At 40.5% G+C, this 20,439-nt stretch overlaps 1 protein-coding gene across 1 annotated transcript in view; it reads left to right on the top strand.

Annotated features, from left to right (window-relative positions):
* Nucleotides 1–2,265: 2,265 nt before the first annotated feature.
* The window catches only part of FAR2 (fatty acyl-CoA reductase 2), a 171,637-nt gene continuing 153,463 nt past the window's right edge, over nt 2,266–20,439 (top strand). The window contains exon 1 of the mRNA XM_065921720.1: nt 2,266–2,485. The gene's annotated coding sequence lies outside the window, so the exon portion shown is untranslated. The remainder of the gene's footprint in view (nt 2,486–20,439) is intronic.

Genomic DNA, 20,439 nt, shown 5'->3' with positions numbered 1-20,439 from the left:
AGACCCTAATGCTGGGAAGGATTGGAGGCAGGAGGAGAAGGGGATGACAGAGGATGAGATGGCTGGATAGCATCACCAACTCGATGGACATGGGTTTGGGTAGACTCCGGGAGCTGGTGATGAACAGGGAGGCCTGGAGTGCTGCGATTCATGGGGTCACAAAGAGTTGGACACGACTGAGCAACTGAACTGAACTGAACTTATACTAATGTTAAATACGGATGTGAGAGTTAGGCCATAAAGAAAGTTAAGTACCAAAGAATTGATGCTTTTGACTGTGGTGTTGGAGAAGGCTCTTGAGAGTCCCTTGGACAGCAAGGAGATCAAATCAGTCAATCTTAAAGGAAATTAACCCTGAATATTCATTGGAAGAACTGATGCTGAAGCTCCACTACTTCGGCCACCTGATGCGAAAAGCCAACTCATTGGAAAGACTAAAGGCAGAAGGAGAAGAGGTGACAGGGGATAAGATGGTTGGATGGCACCACCAATTCAATGGACATCAAGTTGGGCAAATTCCAGATGATGAGGGACATGGAGGCCTGGAGTGCTGCAGTTCATGGGGTCACAAAAAGTTGGTCACAACTTGGTAACTGAACAATAACAAGTAATGTTGCATTTTATCAACACTCCATTGAAAGTATGTTATTTTACTTCTACTTTATAAATAATGCTATAATAAACATGCCACTTTGTCCATATCCTATTTTCCTTTTTGTGATTATTTTCTTTGGTTATGCTCTAAAGAATGAGAATTCTATTTCAAAAGATTCAGAACAATAAAAAAGTTTGAAGGACTCAACATTTTAAGCCTTGGAAACTTCTTGCAAATTGTTTTTCAGAGTTGTAACAGTTTACCTTTATCTCCTATGTGATGAGTGATTTCAACACCTCTCACCACTTGAAATGACAGTTTCATTTCAAGTGCTGTCATACCAGCTGTTTTGGCAACACTTTTAGATTTATTTTTCGGGGGCAGGGGGTGGGGGGGGTAACAAAGTATATTTATGTGGTCCTAACTTTTTCTGTCTCCTTGCTTTCAGGCAATCACCAGAGAAAACTAGTCACAGTGTCTTTGGACTACATTTTGCTTAATACATTTAATTGTAGAGAGTCCAATAGAAGAGAATTCAAAATGAGTGTGATCTTTCTTAGAATGCAAAAAGTGGTTCATATTAACTCCAACTTGCATGAATTAAATTTTTATTTATTTGTATGCTGATTGTTGTAATGAGGAAAATGAAGACAACTTAGAGGACAATATTCCTTTTTTGGCTTTTCTTATTATCTCCCATATTGTCCAAGAAATGAGCCTGGGCGTTGACTGCTGTTTTTGAGTACATCCTGGCTCAGAACTGTGACAGCCCACTCATGTGCGTGTCTGTCCCCTTACAAGTCTTCCCTGATGAAGGCGCCAGTTTTTCCTTTCAAAACCTAACACAGACCAAACCAAATCTCCCGCCGCCCCCTCCCCCAAGCTACTAGGCTTATGAACAAAACCTCTCTTCATTCTCTTTTCTTAATCTTAAGAAGTGCTGCTGAGCAAAGTTGACCGGCAGAGTTTTTGCAGCCCATCTCTGATCCTCTTGGATCTACCTAACTCCCACCCGACGCAGATAGAGCCTGATTTGTGCCCTCCGCACCCGGAGCAAGAGTGAACCGTGCCTCCGCCCAGCAAGAGGGGATCCCTGAATCCAGCCCCTCCTGGATTTTTAAAAGGACACTGCGCTGGTCGGTCATTGCCAGGCGCCTCCGCAGAGTTTGGAGCCGATAAGAGAGCATCCCTCCCACTGGACGTGCAGTACGGACAAGCTGAGTACACTTGGATTTTTGGCTGCCTTTTCTGCTAGGGTGGGTGGGGAAAGGTGCGTCCTCCAAGCGTTCACAATAGAATCTGTGACTGTCTCCGTCTCTCCCTTCCTGGTCTGTCTCTCCACCTCCCCTTTCTCCCACCTTCCCCGCCACCCCCTTTCTCTCAAGATGTGGGAGCTCCCCTTCTTTTCCAGACCGGAGAGGGGCGCCTTTCCTGCTCCCTCTCCCCCATCACCCACCGATTTAAAAAAAAAAAAAAAAAAAAAATGAGGGAAAAAAATCCTACCCGGGAGTAATAGCGAGTGGATCTGCTCGGCGCTGAATGAATGGAAGCTGCGGGGCGGGCCTGCGCGCACGGCCGCCCTGCCCACGATGAGGTCGCCCGGCGGCCTGTAGGGCCCTCGCCAGCCCCTCGCCCTCCTCCCGCCCAGGGTAGAAGCAGCCGCCGGCTTCGCGCCCGACGCCCAGGCCGCGGTGGCCGCGGGGAAGGTCGGAGAGAGGGTTGTTTCCTCCCGCCCCACACCCAGTCTCCGAGCCGGATATAAAGAGTGTCACGTTTGGGAGCCGAAAGACGAGAGCAGCTTCCTTGAGACTGGAGCACTTCCCGGAGCCCCGGGGAAGGACTGGGATTTCGAGGTCCACTAGTTGAGCCCGCCCCGCGCCGGAGGAGCAGGTACCCGGGGTCGCAGCCCGGTCGCGCGAGCGCCCACGCCTCTGCCGGCGAGAGCCGGCCGGGGTGGCCCGCAGGCAGGACGCGGCGGGGTCGAAAGCGAGGGCGGGGCGCCTTCGAGGCCCAGAGGAAGGGTGGGCGCAGGGCCAGGCGGGAGACGGGGGATTTCCGCGGCTCTGCCCTGGAGCTGCCCTGCCAGTCCGCAGTCAGCCGCCAGCGGGTTAGGCGCGCCGGGCGCCGGCATCACTGGCCGAGGTGGGGCGCGCGGGGGCGAGAAGGGCGCGCGACGGGAAGGGCACGGTTGGGTTAACGCTGGAGGCGCGCCGTGGCCGCAGGCCCATGGGGCAGAGGCACCTACCGGGTCTCGGGGAGGCCTCCTCGGCCCCCCGGGCTGTTCCTGGAGAGAGCAGGCCACGTGGGGGGCGGCGGCTGCCCTCTCTGCTCGCTAGACAGTCGGGGTGCGCTTGCCGACTCCGGGCCCCACCTTGGGCTGTGCCCGCAAGAGTCCCCCTACTCGGGCCTCGCCGCTTACCGACCCCTAGACTGCAATGGGCCTGGGCGGCGTCTCACCCCATCAGATGTGTTCCACCTCTTCTTGCCGGGCCTGGGCATCTTGGAGAGAGCAGGTAAGCGGGTACCAGAAGATTACCACAGGTGTAGGTGGGCTTGAGGGAAGGCTGCCCTCACCCTTGGCGAGTATGATAACACGCGGGGCAATTCCGTTCAATTGAAAGACTAAATGATCACCTTCCTCCCAGAAACCCTAGAAAAGCATCCCACCTGCCAGCCTCCTACTCTTTCACCTCTCGGGATGGGTACAATTATGAACACTTATTCTTCCATGGATGTGAGCAACCAAGGTTCGTTCTGGATCTGCCGGAGCTTTGGCGACCGGTTGGTTTATGTATTGCCCCATTGTGACATGAACAGGCATGGGAGTGGGGACTGCAGAGTGACCTAAATCTCAAGTGAATCGTGTCTTCCTACTTGTTAAAGGCTGCATCAAGAAATGTTTGACGCGCTGTGCAAATGGAAATGTGAGAATTATCTTGAGGTTTCAATTGACCCATCTCTCTGTATCCGTATTCATATGACTTGGAGATTTGGCTGAGAGGCATATTTAATGGAAAAGGGCAAAGAGACTAAATATAGTTTTAAGTCAGCCACTCAAATGGAAGGAGCAGGTCTTAAAGCAAAATCCATTTTAAGGGCTATTTGTATGTGAATCTTCTAGGAGATGGGATCGGTTTTTACCAGCCAGACTCAAGACTCACAGCCTTTCTTCTGTTGTATTTCCCAGGGTACAGGTCTTTAGAGTACTCTTTTCCCTTTTCTGAGAGCATCTTCTACACCTGTTCTGTTAACAAATCCCTACCCTACTCCTATTTCTGAGTTATAGTTATCTATAAAATTGATATAAATCAACATGAGTTGATAAATCTTACAGTGAGACATTTCTCCTTAAAAGAGTGAATGTAACATCTAATTGCAGAGAGGGAGATGCTTCTGTTAAGGTGGTGAAAATAAATACAATACCTCATATTAGGGTCATGTTTGGGTATCACTTTGAGGTTTGTGAAGAAAGTCATCTTGAGCATCTCAACATCACCTTGAATGTCTCACTGTTTGCTTTACTATCCTCGGAAAATGCAATCATGTTACTTCTTTCTGGCAACATCTGTGCAGCCCTAAGAACTCTTTGTCTTTGTGTTAATACTTGAGTGCTTATGAAAATTTACACATGAACAAACACAACCTCTCAAGGAACATTAGTGTACATTGGCACCAGCAGGTTGCCTCTGCCAGTCTCTTGTGACACTGTGTTTGGTCTCTTCGACAACATTCATTACTCTTAAAGAGGAATTCTTAATGCTTTATTTTCTTTTGTTAACAGAGCACTTCAGGATCTGATATAACCTACAAAATATGAAAAATAAACTTATGCGTATTAGCACAGAGTTTTATTTACAATTTCAAGAGCTCACAGCCTCTTGGATACCCAGTCACCCAGATGATAGAGGTCCAGAGACCTCAGGCTAGGCCAGCTCACAGGGTCCAGTACCTAGAAGGGCCCCGTACTTGGTTTAATGTTCTGCTGTCACTGTCAGCTGTCTTAGTAATTTTTAAACAGGAGCTCCAAATTTTCGTCCTTTTCTAGACCCTGAAAACTCTGTAGCCAGTGCTGAGCACAGGTTGACAAGCCTATTCTGTTACGTCCTGAATAACAGCACTGTCTCAGCAATCTTACATGGTGGGTGAACTCTCTGATACAATCTGAAAGTTAGCTGCCTCATGCTTCTGTCCCTAAGTCCTTCTACACCCAGTTTTCTCATTGATAAAGTAAACATAACAGGCAACATCTACTACTGTAATCATCCTAACAGGTTGTTGTGAAAACATACAGGTAAAAAGAGCTAATTGTTGAACTGTCTACTTACCTTGAACAGTTGTATACTAATAAAGATAGTATTATTACAGACTTACTTTTCTACTCCATGTTTCAGAAGTAGCTTGAGGAAATCTGGTTAAATACATCAGAAGGGTTGCAGAAGTATTATAAACATTATGTTTTGGTGGAAGAAGAAAAGAAAACAAAGTAGCTATGATTTTTAGTATTTTAAGTATTCCTTAAAAATCATTATTTGAGCAAGATTGAAATTGGCAACTAAAAGTACAGAATACCTTTCTGGATCCAAAAGATACTTTTAGGATTAAATTGATATTTGGGGAAAGTTCATCCAAAATTGAGCAATGAAAAACTGAGTCAATGATTGAAATTTTTTGAGAAGGTAATCCTTTCTGCCTCATTTAACTTTTAGATACTCATATTTTCAAAACCTTGAGCAAAGCACTCCTTTTAAATGTTCTGGGAGATACCTGGCAATGTAAAGTACACCTAGGCCCTTAAGAGGTTGTTTTCACTTCCTGTACCACTGCAGGAGGAAGTGAGAAATCGCAAACAAGCCCTCTGTCCCCACATTCCTCCGTTGGTTACTTCCCTCTGACCTCAGAACTTATCCTACCACAGCTTTCATTCCCAGCATGATGGCAACACACTGAGGAAGAAATAGCCTGAAAGGAAATGGGTCCTTTCTGAAAGAAAGGAAATGGCAGCACACAGGGTTGAGAAAGAAAATAAACTGAAAGGAAATGGGTCAAATTTCCATATTAAAGTCTTAAAGTTGAGGCATTAAAAGCAGGTGGATGGGGACTCTTTCTTTCATTCAGCTACTCTGTGCAGAGGCAGGCATGCTGTGAACTGTAGAGTATTAAGTAACAAGTCCTGTACTCCATAGATTTATGACATCATTGGCAAGACCACATGTGTATATATAAGTTGTTAATTAACACACCTGATAAGTTGTTACAAGTCAATATGAGGTTAGGCACCAAATGAATGGTACAGAAAATAAATACAATAAATCCCTAAGAAGAGAGAGAGTAAAGTAAACCAAACTGGTTGGTGAAGCTTAAGAGAAGAGTTACATGAGTTGGTCCTTAAAGTTTGCCTTCTAATAGAGATGAATGAATGAGCCTTTTGGATGATAAGTGTGCAAAAAATGGAAATCTGGAAGGGTGTAAAGTTTCACATAAGAAAAAGGCAAGAGATTAAAAGAACTTTCCATTGGCTAATTTTAATCATGTAATATGTAATTTTAAGCCCATCTGTGACCAGACACAAATGACAATTTTCCTGCATTTAGTGTGGAATAAAGCAAGATGTGTAAGATCTTTTGGATCTTACAGACAGTAAAAAATAAATATATAATAGCACATTGTTAGAAGTAGTATGGAGAAGAACAAGGGGCTGTGAAAAAAAAAAACAACGGGCTGATTCAGATTTGGTGCTCTGTGAAGGCAAAGAGTCGGACACGACTGAGTGCCTGAACCTAACTGAAGGTCTCTGAAAAGGAAAGATTTAAATTAATATTTGAAGGAGGCACAGGGATTCACGTGGCAAAAAAGAAAAAAAGAAAAAAGGAGGTAAATGCAATTTAGGTAGAGGAAATAGCAAGTAGGAAATCTGTAAGGAGAAGAAAAGCTTGGAAGTGTTCAAGGGATAAAAGGAAGGCATGTGTGTTGGATAAGGGAGTTTCTGAGAAGTGGACATGAGTGTGTGTGTGTGTGTGTGTGTGTGTGTGTGTGTGTGTTGTGGGGGTGGGTAGGCAGGAGCCTGGTTATGCAGATCCTCACAGATCTTGATAAAGATTGTGAATTTTATTTTAATGAGAAGATTTTGAAGCCAGAGGGTAATTTATGTTTTAAGGATACCTTTGTGACTGCAATAAAGAGAATGGACTAGCAGGATCAAGAATGAAAAGTAGAATACAGTTAGGACACAGCCAGCGACTGTGCTGGCAGGGGAAATGGAGAGAAGTGGGCACACTTGAAGTGCATTTCGCAAGTCAAATTGATAGACCTTGGTGAAAGACTGGTGATGAGAGGTGGCAGAGGAAAGAAGTGTGAGAAGAAATTTCTTCAGTAGATACTGCTGAGTTTTTATAACTCAAAACTATTGTCCCTGAAGCATAGAATTTAGAGTTTTCACAGAAGAACTGAAAAGTGACATGGAAACTTACAACACTGCCTGGTACCTCTGAAAAATATGCCAGGCTGTTGGCAATGGGGTGAGAGAGAAGAAAATAATATGCTTTTCATATTATCCTTTGTAATATTGAGATTATTTATGAATGTGCACACTTAAAATTTTCTAAGAGGTTTCCTCAACAACAAATGTGACTCCTGCTTTTCTGACTTGAACACATGTATAGCATATGGGATAATCTAAAATGACAAAAACTCAGACAGAAAGGCCTGATCCTTATGCAAGTAATTGCTCTATAGCATAACTTACTCCCTTGCTTAGAAGCTTTCCATTCTTCCACCTTTGCTGTATCAGTGTTTCCCAGAAATATAGTCTATGGATCATTAGTTTCTTGGGATGTTAATAATAGTCAAGTAAAGAAAAAGAAAAGCTTCCTGATCATGTAAGTGTAAGGAACAATTTAACCTAATTAAGCAGTTTTATTGCAAGAGTCCTCGGAGCCTTTAATACACTATTAATGCTCTTTAAGAATCATCAAGACAGAAGAGAGATTTTATGCCACATTTCCTAAACTTATTTGACCTTGAAATGCTTTTTTTGGCAGAACATCTGACAGAGTCAGCATTAGCCTAACACGCTTTGGGAAATGCTGCCCTATATTAATAGATTAAACCTCTTAACATCCATAGCTTTCTATTAACCATCGACTTCTCTTACCTCTTTCATGCAACTTAGTTGGAAGAAAGCAGAAGACCAGAATTGAATTGACTGTTAATAAGCTCAAAATTGATGAAGAAAATAATTCCACTGTATGAATCAGTGATAAAATGATATTCACAAGCAAGATCTGCAGTGTGACTAAAAACAGTTTTTAAAAATTTAACTTCTACTTTCCTGGCAAGGCTATGCAGGACCTCTCAAGGATACATTCTGTCAAGTTTAGATGTATCCATGAGGAAGCTGATGCATTGACAGTGGGGAAGGGCCTCTCCTGTCCCATGGTAGGTCTGAGCCTTAGTTGATGTTTGTAGTATATCCCCTACAGGGTACACAGTGTGAACACATAGGATGTCTGCAGGAACAGTGATTTTGCAGTGAATCTCATTCATCTTTGTTCCTGCTTTCCAGTGTATTTGCATGGTGGTGGGCTGGAAGCATAAGTGCAATTTATGACCAAAGAATAACCAACAGAACAGAACAGAATAAACAAGTTCACACAGCTATGGACTCTGGCCAGGGCTTCATCCACTCAGTACTCTAGCCAAGGAGTCCGCAAACAGTGACTCGAGGGCCAATTTTGGCTCCTGCCTATTTTACTATATCTATTGAACTAAGAATTGTGTTTATATTTTTTAATGGTTTTTTAAAAAGCAAGAATAATGTCCCATGGCACATGAAAGATTTCATAAGTTCACATTTTAGTATCTATAAATGAAGTTTTATTGGAAATCAGCTGATGCCATGCACTAATTCATCCTATTATCCTATTGCAGCTGCTTTGGTGCTCCACATAATGAGTAGTTGTGATCTGCAAAGCCTAATGTATTTACCATCTGACCCTTTATGTAAAACATTTGTCAGCTCCTACTCTAGGCTATTAACTCATTGGCCGTTGAAATTTTAATAGACTTCTTTAATATATTAGGGGGTAGTCAGTTCAGGCTGCTATAAAAAAGTACTGTAATATGTGTTGCTTGTAAACATCAACAAAAACCTATTTTTCTTAACAGTTCTGGAGGCTAGTGGTCCAAGATGAAGGCACCAGCAGATGTGATGTCTGGTGAGGACCACTTCCTGGCTCACAAATGTCCTTCTTTCCATTGTAACTTCACATGGTGGAACTTCACAAGGGAGTTCGTAGGAGTCTCTTTTATAAGGCACTAGTCTCATTCACCAGAGTTCTCCCTTCGAGACCTAATGGCTTTCCAGAGACCCCACCTTCAAATACCATAAGGTTAGAGACTAGATTTCAACATACACATTTTTGAAGGATTCAAACATTTCAGTCTGTGTCAAAGCTAGAAATACAAATAGGTACATTGATGGACTAGAAGCTCCTCAAACATTATTGTCATTGGAGTCATGACAATGTCATTTATTGTGGATGACTAGTATAGGTAGTCATTGGAAAAGGTCCTGATTCTGGGAAAGATTGAAGCAAAAGAAGAGGGCAGCAGGGGTGGAGATGGTTAGATAGCGTTACTGACTCAATAGACATGAATTTGAGCAAACTCTGGGAGATAGTGAAAGACAGGGAAACATGGCATGCTGCAGTTCGTGGGGTCACAAAGAGTCGGACACAACTTAGCGACTGAACAGCAACAGTATAGTTAGTGTTACCTGCCAATGTAAAGAGTGGAAGATAGTTTTGAGGTGATAGCTTTTGAAAGTTACTCAGACATTTGAACTCAATGTAAAGGATGGATTGTCAGGTAAACATACCCAGGGTCCAAGAAGTTTAAGGGGTAATTAACCCCAGAATTACTTAGTTGAAGTCTGCTGCCTCTAAGCATGGGTTTCCTGTGAGTAGTCACCTTTGATTTTTATTTCAGTAAGCAAATTTGTATTTTATTAATGCATCCTTTTTGTGAAGAGTGATGGTTTAAGGGTGACAGTCTTAAGTTTGGGATGACAACTATACCTTTCATTATCCTTACCCCACACCTATTGAGTCAGGATTTTTGGTACAAGACTCCCCAGGTTCCTTCATACATAACCAGCACAGCACAGGTACAAATGTGAGAACAGCTGGTCCAGTTGCTTCTGTGGGAGTTAGCAGATGGAGATGGAGGCTTGTACTTAGGTCTGTCACTGTGGTCACAGTCTATCCAGAGGTCACTATTCTGGGGGAATCAATCAAATAGGATGAAATATGGGGCTTCTTGCCAGCCACATTCATCAGGGTACTTTGCATGACTGATTCAGAGACCTGTCTTTAAAAAAAGTTTTGGTTTCAGGTGAGATCTTCATTCAACAGCCAATTTTTCCACTTCAGTCAACATTGTATCAAAGCAAAAAATGTTATATATTTCTTTGTGTAACCAACAATGTGATTAAGTAGACAGTGAAAAAAATCATCTTGCGTTAATTGACAGACACTAAGAATAGCATATATCTATTGTTTTAGTCATGGTTTATTTTAAAACTCCTAGATAATTCCTTATCCTTTACCTCTGAAGTCCAGCAAAAGCCCTTTCTATCAGCAGCTGGCAATGCATCTCCTCTGGCTTTTGGACATGCTTTCTAATGAATTTTAACTTCCCAAGCTCCTCCAGAGATGACCCCCAATTGTTGAAGCACACACTTGAGGGAAGGACAAGAAGCTCTGCCTTGTGAATCTGTGTAGAAAAGGCAAAACTCTGACCTCTCCTATCCACTTACCCACCCATCCACCTCAGTGGAGATGCTGGGTCAGTAACATTCACTGGTGAATAACAGGATGACCACAGGAGGCCAGAATAATATTTTCTGAGCCAAGAAATGAGAAAAAGTCATTGTGAAAATGCTCCACTGTTGGTCCTTTATTGGACCAGAACCTGGTGGTCTGGAGTCGATGATGAGAAAGTGAAAGAAGGAGAGGCTAATATTCCCTGGGTTACGCAGCCAGCTTTCACACTCCAAGGATTCAGCCAGAAATATAATAGAATATATATATATATACAGAGAGAGAGAGAGAGAATGAAGAAATTTTACACAGGGACCCAAGCTCTGGTGGAGCAAAGGTTTTTTAATCAACATGGTGTGGGCATATATACTGTCTTACAAGGTAGTTACTCTCAGCAAAGATAAAGATTAAAATTCCAGACTTACAAAACATAAGGTGATCCCTATTAAAGAGAGAGTTGTAGACAATCACTTTTTACCATAAGGTTCATAAGAAGGAAGAAGGTACTTATCACCATATTGAAAAGCTAACGAAGGACATGCCTGGATTCCTCAGACCTGGGAAAGGTGTGCCTCTCCTCTTAATTCGTGAATATTCAGGAATTAATAAGGACCAGAGGATTCCTGACAGATCCAAAATAGCACACAGGAAGCCTGTTAAGTGCTTCCTGACACTCCACATTTTAGATCATTTCAGAAAAATGGTGCTTTATTTATCATAGGTCAGTAAGAGGACACATTCCACAGAAGTCAGTACAAGTTCCCAGTATTTTTGAAGGCAAGGTAGTTGGAAATTAAGAAGACCATTAAATTATGTCTCTGGTCCCAATATATTTAAAACCACTAAAGCACTTCAAACAGAGTTAGATTCTCCAATATTGTTGAGAAACTGGAATAATCTGCCCAGAAGAATTTGATAACCTGAACAAAAGAAGCTCTGTATAACAATTCACTATGTGTGCATGTATTAAAGGTTTTTCACTATTGTTTTCAAGAAAGAACATTTAATACTAAATAGTGTGTTGGTAATAGCATAATTTTATCCAATAATAAAGGCATTTTAGAGATAGATAATACTCATTTAATAAAAATGAAACTACTTGTCTAAAACTTAAGAGAAATTGTCCACTTAATTCCACATGAAACATAAATGTAAATAAGATACCCTGATAAATATTAATGAAATCAACTTTATGTCAGTCTGTGTATTTTTAGTTCTATTATGTTGTAACTGTTATCTCATTCTGAATTGACTCATTTCCATTGTGTTTTATTTACACGAGACCTTCAGGACACATCTGTTCTGAAGATAACTGTGTCTTCTGAATGATGGACTCTTATTCTCTCACCAAAATGCTTTGAGAACATTAAGATCTACTTACAAAACTTCTCCAAGCTGAGGGAGAGTTTGAAAGAGTTAATAGTTCTTGAACTGAGCAGTTTCCTTCTTTCTCAGTAACCTGGACTTGTCAAACCTCTCTCCTTAGTAGAATTTTGACATTGCTTCTTCGTTCTTTTCTTCTTACTATTTTGGTCCAGTCCCGCCTGAAGCAGTGGTTATGCAAGTGCCACTGAGTGCACTGCTGATCACAGGATTGCACTTTAGGTAAATTTACGCCTCAGTTTCTTTTAGAACAGTGAAACTTTCTCAAATTAGCCTTCCCCTGAACTCTTAGACACACTATATGTTAGCACATATGGTATCTAATCTACCATACATAATGTGAGCAAACAGCTTTGCCTTAACTAACTCTATTCATATTCTGAGTTGTAGAATGTTCAAGTACCGTATCTATATTTGATCTAAATCTGTCATTTTATAATAAAGAACAAGCCAGTCCCAAAGACCTGAAGTGACTTGTCACATATCTATTTAATGAATAAGTGTAGAATATTATCCAGATCTTATGACTGCAAATTCCATGATTATTCTATTCTATTTGTTCATTCATTCAGTTTACTGAGCATCTACCATGTATCAGATTGGGTATTAGGCTCTGCAAATATAGTGGTCAACAAGTTATAGTACCTGCCATTAAGCTTTAGTGCCCTCTATTCATTGAACATTTTTTAGCCAGTTAAAACTTTGGAGTTTGTGAAATCTTTCAGCAAAGACCCTCAATGTAAAAATATAAGATACTCAAATATTTTTATTTCCTGGTCTTTCCCCTCCTAACCAGCTTCAGCAAATGATTAACTTCCCATGACCCTGAGCAGTTAACACCAAGAAGGGAGTGATGGGAAATGGAATTAAAATGAATTAAAGTCCACAGGAAAGATAATGAAAATTCTCCCCAAGGAACAGTGTTCTCCTGTATCCACCATAAGTCCTGAGGATTAACTAGCCTTTGTCACCTTCCTCTTAGTCACTCACTCTTTCCCCAAACTGCCATGGATGGAGCTCAATCTTCATACTTCTTCTTTTCCTTTCTGCCCTTTAAGTTAGATACGCAATCTCTTTGTGTTTTAAGTAGTTAACTGCTAATCATAGTGGAAAAAAGAAATGGAAGATCAGAAACAACCAATGTGGGCAAGTTATAGTTTCAGAATGATACCTGTGAGTCTTGGTGTAGGGCCAGTAGTTAGACACTGACTTCCTGTGTGATGACACATAGACACCCCATTATCTTCAGCCATCCAACTTTATTTCTACAAGTGAGATCTAAAACCAATCCTCTGTTTGAAAAAGTCCTCACCTATACTCTTAAGTGCTTCCTCATAGTTCGGTTGGTAAAGAATTTGCCTGCAGTGCAGGAGACCTGGGTTCAATTCCTGGGTCGGGAAGATCCCCTGGAGAAGGAAATGGCAACCCACTCCAGTATTCTTGCCTGGAGAATCCCATGGACAGAGGAGCTGGCAGGCTACAGACCATGGGGTCGTAAGAGTTGGACACAATTTAGCGACTAAACCACCATCACCATACTCTTAAATCTGGATGAGGGTATTTGTCTGATGGGGACAGTTATAGTTTTCAACAGATTTTCAGAGGGGTCATAATCAAAGCAAGATGGGGAACTACTGCCTTAGGAACAATCAAGTGACCATTTTACCTCCTTGAAGACCTCCAGACTCAGGAAAGATCCCTTCTGAGGACTCCTCACAAGGACCATAGAGCTGTTCTGGATGCTTAGGTTTTCTTGATTCATTTTCAGTGTGTTACACAATCCAGAATGTTCCATTGTTCCAAAACAGAAAAAGGATCATGTCATTCCCCTGCCTAAACCCTCTGCTGCTCTGCATTCCCTAGAGCAGCCTTTCAAAGTGTGTAAGATGCTAGTTGAAGTAGTTGTGGGTGGTAGGCCTCCCTAATGCAGAAGCACTTTGAGCATCACCCGTCCTTCCTGCATCTCATAAATCTGGAGACTCAAAAAAGCAAGGTATTGAAAGGTTGGTTCCTTCCCAAAGCTATGAGAAAAGCAACTGTTTTAAGCCTCTTCTCGGCTTGTAGTTGCCATCTTCTCTGTATCTTCACATCCCCTTCTGTCAGGTATGTCTGTGTGTCCAAACTTCCTTTTTTATGAGGATATCAGTCATATTGGATTAGCGTCCCATTCTACTTCAGTAGTTTCATCCTAACAAGTTACCTCTATAATAATCCTATTTCTAAATTATGTCACATTCTGAGATACTACAGTTGAGGATTTTAACATTTGAATTTTGCAGGACACAATTCAACCCATAACACCCAGGAAACTAGTACCTGATTCTTCCTTAGTGAGTGATTAGTGAAGTAGCTCAGTCGTGTCCGACTCTTTGCGACCCTGTAGACTGTAGCCTACCAGGATCCTCCCTCCATGGGATTCTCCAGGCAAGAATACTGGAGTGGGTTGCCATTTCCTTCTCCAGGGGATCTTCCCGACCCAGGGATTGAACCCCGGTCTCCCGCATTTCAGGCAGACGCTTTAACCACTGAGCCACCAGGGGTGATTCTTCCTTACCATGATGGAATGTGGTGATGAAACTCTATCTACAAGGCACTTCAGTGTTACTCAAACAAAACAAAAACTCTACAAAAAGCAAACAAGAACAAGCAGAACATGAAACTGAAACCAAAACCAAAAACAGAAGAAGAAGAAAGGAACCCTCTAAAACTATACATTTTAGATACGGATTAATAATGAACATAGGTAATAACTATTTTCTTCAAGAGTTTCTTCTCATGTGTTTTTAATTTTTTTATGAGGTATAACTTACATGTGAAAGAGTGAATGTGTCATAAATACAGCAAGTAGAGCTCAGATTTCAGATTCCAGATTATAAAGAAAAACACTACTGGCTTTCCACACACTGCCATCCTGTCATTACCTATTGCCCACCAAAGTAACCATTATACTGACCTCTAAGTCATTGATTGATGGCTGGTGGTGGTTTAGTCACCAAGTTGTGTCCAACTCTTGTGACCCCATGGACTATGGCCTGCCAGGCTCCTCTGTCCATATGATTCTCTAGGCAAGAATACTGAAGTGGGTTGCCATTTCGTTCTTCAGGGGATCTTCCTGATCCAGGGATCAAATCCACCTCTCCTGCTTTGCAGGTCGAGTCTTTACCAACTGAGCCACCAGGGAAGCCCAAGTCATTGATTAGCAAGATTCAAAGATAGGTTAGCTTTGCTAGTTTTTGGAGTTTCATATATAAGAAAAATACAGTGTGCATTATTTTGTGTCCAGCTTATTCACTCAACATTATATTTGTAAGATTCTTTCAGGGCTTTGTGTATTCATTCACATTGCTGTTTATCATTCAGTATGTGAATATACCACATTTAATTTATCTTCTACTGTTGATGAAATGTTGTGTAGTTTCCACTAATGAGTTCTTGGCAATAGTGCTAATAGGAACTTTCTTATGAATGTCTTTTGTTGAACAAATGTATGAATTGCAGATAGGAATACCTCCACATGGAACTGATTTATGTAGAAAGTTTTAATAAAAACTGCCAAAGGGTTTACCAAAATGGTTTTACAGTGTGTACTCACAGAAGCAGTAGTCCAGAGGTTATACTCATTCCATTTGTCAATACAAATGGGCATTTATTCATGTGTCCTTTGCCTGTTTTTTTTTTTTTTTTCATTTTATCCATTCCAGTGGGAGAGTAGTTGTATGACATAGTACTTCTGCTTATATTTTTCTGGTGACTGACAGAGGAGCACCATTTTGTGTACTGGACTCTTGGATATCGTTTCCTTTTTTTTTTTTTTTTTTTTTCCATTTATTTTTATTAGTTGGAGGCTAATTACTTTAGAAACATTGCAGTGGGTTTTGTCATACATTGACATGAATCAGCCATGGAATTACATGTATTTCCCATCCCGATCCCCCCTCCCACCTCCCTCTCCACCCGATTCCTCTGGGTCTTCCCAGTATACCAGGCCCGAGCACTTGTCTCATACATCCAACCCTCGCCGACTCCCACAGAGTGCAAAAGTCTGTACATCTGTGTCTCTTTTTCTGTTTTGCATATAGGGTTATCATTACCACCTTTCTAAATTCTATATATATGTATTAGTATGCTGTAATGTTCTTTATCTTTCTGGCTTACTTCACTCTGTATAATGGGCTCCAGTTTCATCCATCTCATTAGAACTGATTCAAATGAATTCTTTTTAATGGCTGAGTAATATTCCATGGTTTATATGTACCACAGCTTCCTTATCCATTCTTCTGCTGATGGGCATCTAGGTTGATTCCATGTCCTGGCTATTATAAACAGTGCTGCGATGAACATTGGGGTGCACGTGTCTCTTTCAGATCTGGTTTCCTGGGTGTGTATGCCCAGAAGTGGGATTGCTGGATCATATGGCAGTTCTATTTCCAATTTTTTAAGAAACCTCCACACTGTTCTCCATAGTGGCTGTACTAGTTTGCATTCCCACCAACAGTGTAAGAAGGTTCCCTTATCTCCACACCCTCTCCAGCATTTATTGCTTGTAGACTTTTGGGTAGCAGTCATCCTGACTGGCGTGTAATGGTACCTCACTGTGGTTTTGATTTGCATTTCTCTTAGAATGAGTGATGTTGAGCATCTTTTCATGTGTTTGTTAGCCATCTGTATGTCTTCTTTGGAGAAATGTCTGTTTAGTTCTTTGGCCCATTTTTTGATTGGGTCATTTACTTTCCTGGAATTGAGCTGCAGGAGTAGCTTGTATATTTTTGAGATTAATCCTTTGTCTGTTGCTTCATTTGCTATTATTTTCTCCCAATCTGATGGCTGTCTTTTCACCTTGCTTATAGTTTCTTTTGTTGTGCAAAAGCTTTTAAGTTTCATTAGGTCCCATTTGTTTAGTTTTGCTTTTATTTCCAATATTCTGGGAGGTGGGTCATATAGGATGCTGCTGTGATTTATGTCGGAGAGTGTTTTGCCTATGTTCTCCTCTAGGAGTTTTATAGTTTCTGTTCCTACATATAGATCGTTAATCCATTTTGAGTTTATTTTTGTGTATGGTGTTAGAAAGTGTTCTAGTTTCATTCTTTTACAAGTGGTTGACCAGTTTTCCCAGCACCACTTGTTAAAGAGGTTGTCTTTTTTCCATTGTATATCCTTGCCTCCTTTGTCGAAGATAAGGTGTCCATAGGTTCGTGGATTTATCTCTGGGCTTTCTATTCTGTTCCATTGATCTATATTTCTGTCTTTGTGCCAGTACCATACTGTCTTGATGACTGTGGCTTTGTAGTAGAGTCTGAAGTCAGGCAGGTTGATTCCTCCAATTCCATTCTTCTTTCTCAAGATTACTTTGGCTATTCGAGGTTTTTTGTATTTCCATACAAATTGTGAAATTAAACACAATTCTAGTTCTGTGAAAAATACCTCTGGTAGCTTGATAGGGATTGCATTGAATCTATAGATTGCTTTGGGTAGTATAGCCATTTTGACAATATTGATTCTTCCAATCCATGAACATGGTATGTTTCTCCATCTGTTTGTGTCCTCTTTGATTTCTTTCATCCGTGTTTTATAGTTTTCTATGTATAGATCTTTTGTTTCTTTAGGTAGATATATTCCTAAGTATTTTATTCTTTTTGTTGCAATGGTGAATGGTATTGTTTCCTTAATTTCTCTTTCTGTTTTCTCATTGTTAGTGTATAGGAATGCAAGGGATTTCTGTGTGTTAATTTTATATCCTGCAACTTTACTGTATTTGTTGATTAGCTCTAGTAATTTTCTGGTAGAGTCTTTAGGGTTTTCTATGTAGAGGATCATGTCATCTGCAAACAGCAAGAGTTTCACTTCTTCTTTTCCTATCTGGATTCATTTTACTTCTTTTTCTGCTCTGATTGCTGTGGCCAAAACGTTGAAAACTATGTTGAATAGTAGTGGTGAGAGTGGGCACCCTTGTCTTGTTCCTGATTTCAGGGGAGATGCTTTCAATTTTTCACCATTGAGGGTGATGCTTGCTGTGGGTTTGTCATATATAGCTTTTATTATTTTGAGGTGTGTTCCTTCTATTCCTGCTTTCTGGAGAGTTTTAATTATAAATGGGTGTTGAATTTTGTCAAAGACTTTCTCTGCATCTATTGAGATAATCATATGGCTTTTATCTTTCAATTTGTTAATGTGGTGTATTACATTGATTGATTTGCAGATATTAAAGAATCCTTGCATTCCCGGGATAAAGCCCACTTGGTCATGGTGTATGATTTTTTTAATATGTTGTTGGATTCTGTTTGCTAGAATTTTGTTAAGGATGTTTTTGCATCTATGTTCATCAGTGATATTGGCCTGTAGTTTTCTTTTTTTGTGGCATCTTTGCCTGGTTTTGGAATTAGGGTGATGGTGGCCTCAGAGAATGAGTTTGGAAGTTTACCTTCTTCTGCAATTTTCTGGAAGAGTTTGCATAAGATAGGTGTTAGCTCTTCTCTAAATTTTTGGTAGAATTCAGTTGTGAAGCCATCTGGTCCTGGGCTTTGGTTTGCTGGAAGATTTTTGATTACAGTTTCGATTTCCTTGCTTGTGATGGGTCTGTTAAGATCTTCTATTTCTTCCTGGTTCAGCTTTGGAAAGTTATACTTTTCTAAGAATTTGTCCATTTCTTCCAAGTTGTCCATTTTATTGGGATAGAGCTGCTGGTAGTAGTCTCTTATGATCCTTTGGATTTCAGTGTTGTCTGTTGTGATCTCTCCATTTTCATTTCTAATTTTGTTAATTTGGTTCCTCTCTCTTTGTTTCTTAATGCGTCTTGCTAATGGTTTGTCAATTTTGTTTATTTTTTCAAAAAACCAGCTTTTAGCTTTGTTGATTTTTGCTATGGTCTCTTTAGTTTCTTTTGCATTTATTTCTGCCCTAATTTTTAAGATTTCTTTCCTTCTACTAATCCTGGGGTTCTTCATTTCTTCCTTCTCTAATTGCTTTAGGTGTAGAGTTAGGTTTTTTATTTGACTTTTTTCTTGTTTCTTGAGGTAAGTTATGAACTTTCCCCTTAGCACTGCTTTTACAGTGTCCCATAGGTTTTGGGTTGTTGTGTTTTCATTTTCATCCATTTCTATGCATATTTTGGTTTATTTTTAAATTTCTTCTGTGATTTGTTGGTTATTCAGAAGCGTGTTATTTATCCTCCATATGTTTGAATTTTTAACAATTTTTTTCCTGTAATTGAGATCTAATCTTACTGCCCTGTGGTCAGAAAAGAAGACTGGAATGATTTCAAGTTTTTTGAATTTTCCAAGACTAGATTTATGGCCCAGGATGTGATCTATTCTGGAGAAGGTTCCTTGTGCACTTGAGACAAAGGTGAAGTTGATTGTTTTGGGGTGAAATGTCCTATAGATATCAATTAGGTCTAGCTAGTCCATTGTGTCATTTAAGGTTTGTGTTTCCTTGTTCATTTTCTGTTTAGTTGATCTATCCATAGTTGTGAGTGGGGTATTAAAGTCTCCTACTATTATTGTGTTACTATTAATTTCCTCTTTCACACTTGTTAGCGTTTGTCATACATATTGTGGTGCTCCTATGTTGGGTGCATATATGTTTATAATTGTTATATCTTCTTCTTGGATTAATCCTTTGATCATTATGTAGTGTCCTTCTTTGTCTCTTTTCACATCCTTTATTTGAAAGTCTATTTTATCTGATATGAGTATTGTGATTCCTGATTTCTTTTGGTCTCCGTTTGCGTGAAATATTTTTTTCCAGCCCTTCACTTTTAGTCCGTATGTGTCTCTGGTTTTAAGGTGGGTCTCTTGTAGACAGCATATATAGGGGTCTTGTTTTTGTATCCATTCAGCCAATCTTTGTCTTTTGGTTGGGGCATTCAACCCATTTACATTTAAGGTAATTATTGATAGGTGTGGTCCCGTTGCCATTTACTTTGTTGTTTTTGGTTCACGTTTATACAACCTTTCTGCATTTCCTGTCGAGAGAAGATCCTTTAGCATTTGTTGAAGAGCTGGTTTGGTGGTGCTGAATTCTCTCAGCTTTTGCTTGTCTGTAAAGCTTTTGAATTCTTCATATCTGAATGAGATCCTTGCTGGGTATAGTAATCTAGGTTGTAGGTTATTCTCTTTCATTACTTTCAGTATGTCCTGCCATTCCCTTCTGGCCTGGAGGGTTTCTATTGATAGATCAGCTGTTATCCTTATGGGAATCACTTTGTGTGTTATTTGTTGTTTCTCCCTTGCTGCTTTTAGTATTTGTTCTTTGTGTTTGATTTTTGTTAATTTGATTAATATTTGTCTTGGGGTGTTTCGCCTTGGGCTTATCTTGTTTGGGACTCTCTGGGTTTCTTGGACTTGGTTGGCTATTTCTTTCCCCATTTTTTTCAGCTATTATCTCCTTGAATATTTTCTCATGGCCTTTCTTTTTGTCTTCTTCTTCTGGGACTCCTATGATTCGAATGTTGGGGCGTTTCACATTGTCCCAGAGGTCCCTGAGGTTGTCCTCATTTCTTTTGATTCTTTTTTCTTTTTTCCTCTCTGCTTCATTTATTTCCACCATTTTGTCTTCTACCTCACTTATCCTATGTTTTGTCTCCATTATTCTACTCTTGGTTCCCTCCAGAATGCTTTTGATCTCATGTATTGCATTATTCACTTT

This window comes from Muntiacus reevesi, chromosome 1, assembly GCF_963930625.1.
Source record: "Muntiacus reevesi chromosome 1, mMunRee1.1, whole genome shotgun sequence".
Taxonomy (NCBI): domain Eukaryota; kingdom Metazoa; phylum Chordata; class Mammalia; order Artiodactyla; family Cervidae; genus Muntiacus; species Muntiacus reevesi.
This window is presented reverse-complemented; position numbering and strand designations above follow the sequence as displayed.